This window comes from Protobothrops mucrosquamatus, unplaced genomic scaffold, assembly GCF_001527695.2.
Source record: "Protobothrops mucrosquamatus isolate PMUCROS unplaced genomic scaffold, P.Mucros_1.0 scaffold_189, whole genome shotgun sequence".
NCBI classification, from domain to species: Eukaryota; Metazoa; Chordata; class Lepidosauria; order Squamata; family Viperidae; genus Protobothrops; species Protobothrops mucrosquamatus.
In genome coordinates, this window is record NW_015386265.1 from 70,067 (window position 1) to 72,637 (window position 2,571).

A 2,571-nucleotide genomic window follows, 5' to 3' on the forward strand; every position below is an offset into this window, starting at 1 on the left:
TGCGCAGCATCTTCAGTTTTTTATGTGTTAAACTACTTCTCGTAGGATATTGTTGAGATCTAAAATAGTGCAGCAGGTTGAAATAGCATAGCACTGAAATGTTAAATCAGTTCACATTCCCATTTTAGTCCCTGAACACATAACAGAAGAACTTACAGATTGGCAATTAGGAACTGCTGTACTGTGTATAGAAAAATGAGTAGGAAATGAGAGAAATCTTAAATAAAACTCCCAAAACTGCCATGTACTTCCTTACATTTATTAATTTTTTCTTTTAGACTTTATTCAATTTGTGTTGTAACAGAATGCGGTCTAGGAGGAGAGGCAGACACCACAGCTGATAGACCCCCGAGTCTTGGTATCAGACCCATGTACCAGCCTCAATGCTGAGATTGGTACTATAGATATTTTTGCTGCTGGCTGATGATATTCTGAATTGGGAGAGCAGCTTATTTTCAGAAAACAGTATCACTTATTTTACCTATCATGCTCTGCCTACACCTAATCAGGATGTAAGCATTTGCTCTTCGCAAATCAGAGTAATTAATTCATTTTCAACAGCTTACAAATTTATGCTGTTACAATACATACAGAAAACGTGCCCAGAAAATTCTATTGATCTTACTTCCTAAGCTTGATCACAATGATGTCAGTGCTTTAATTACTTAAGTATTTCCTGTCTTTGTTCAGAATAAGGATTTACAATACTATCTAGCATGATAACTGTTAAATTTTAATTACAAGGGTCTGAGGAAAATAATTCCAAATACTGTACCTTACTGTCAGAGGCTTCTTCTCTGATACAGGAATTTTCATAATGAGGTCCAACATTTGTAAATAGTTGCCACACAGATACAGCCTGGGAACTGACACTGGTACAATAACAAGCAAACTTGTCATGTACTGGCAATTCAGTTTATTATTTATTGGGTACTTTTGAGCATTAAGCAATGAATCCTAAACGGAACAAAGATAATCTCTTATAATCCATAAATCATATTATATTCTTGGCAGTTATACAGCAGAGCTTTTCAAATAGGCCAGAAATTGGTTTGTAAAAGAAGATCCTATAAGTTTATTATTGTAAATAATTATGACAGCCATACCCAACCTATATCTCCCAGAAGTATCACTCTGCAAATTCCATAATTTTCCAGCACACAGAATTTGATTATATGGGAGAAGAAACCCACTATATTAGAAGGATATTCTGGCAGACACTATATTGTAGTACTCTGGTTGCATGCAAAGCTATTTATTTTCAAAATGTATTTCTACTGTATATTTAATTTACTATCACAGACCAAAAAGAAAACAGTACTACAGTATGAATGAATAGATTAAAAATTAGTATATTAGAGGGACATAAGTAAGTGACAATATTAAATGTTGGTGAAATTCTACACAACACATTACTAACCAGATCACCAAAACTAGAGCATAATTCAAAGTTTACTTCTTCTAACAGCAATCATAATTGAACAGAATTTAACAGCACTCATAAAAACCTCAACAGATTGATTGTGCATTGATTAAAAACAGCTTTCTATTTCACATAACTAACCAGATCACCAAAATTAGTGCATAATTCAAAGATTGCTTCTTCTAACAGCAATCATAACTGAGCAGAATTTAACAGCACTCATAAAAAAAACTTCTAGATTGACTGAGCCATTGGTTTAAGAAAAAAATCTTCTATTTTATGGGGAATATGGGATGCTGTTGAACTCTCTCACACACCAATGTGAAGTTATTTTCAATCCAAACTTTATTTTGATTATTTACCAGGATAACATAAAAAGCTAGTTTGGTCTTGTAGTTAAGGCACCAGGCTAGAAAGCAACTGTAAGTTCAAGTCCCGCCTTGACTATGAAAGCTAGCTGGGTGATCTTGGGCCGGTCACTCTCTCTCAGCCAACCCACTTCACGGGGTTGCTTTTGTGGGGAAAATAGGAGGCGGCGGCCATGTTGGATATGTTCATCATCTTGAACTGTTCATAAAAATAATAAAGGCAGGATTTAAATAAGCAAACATATAAATAAATGACAGGTAAACAAGTAAAAAAAGATACATAGCAAAAAACAAGAGACCAAAGTGATTCCTTAAATGTAATTGGTGTATAATACGATAAAGTCCTAATTCTAAAACTAACACTTAAGAATCTAAAATACATAATATAATATCATTATCATTAAAACACTGAAACCAGAGCTAATACATATACCATCAAAGAGAGAAACATGAAATGCCTCTGACTGTGTATACACAGCAGCAATGTCCTTTGTCAGCAATCAATCAATGTTTTTTTTATTATAGTCAATGGCTGACAGAGATCAAATGGTACTACAATATAGAAGAAGCAATCAGTCCATGTCTAGTTCTGTAGGCGGAATAACAAAATTTGGCACACTCTTAAGGATGAAGCTATTATCATATTTACTCAGCACATGGTCTCTTCATACCCTCTGGCAAGAAGTCAAGCCAATGCCTATTATAATCCAGAAAGGGAAAGTACAAAAAGCATGCTTCTGGGTTTTCTTCCAATCCCTTAAAAGCAATTCTCCCCTGGGA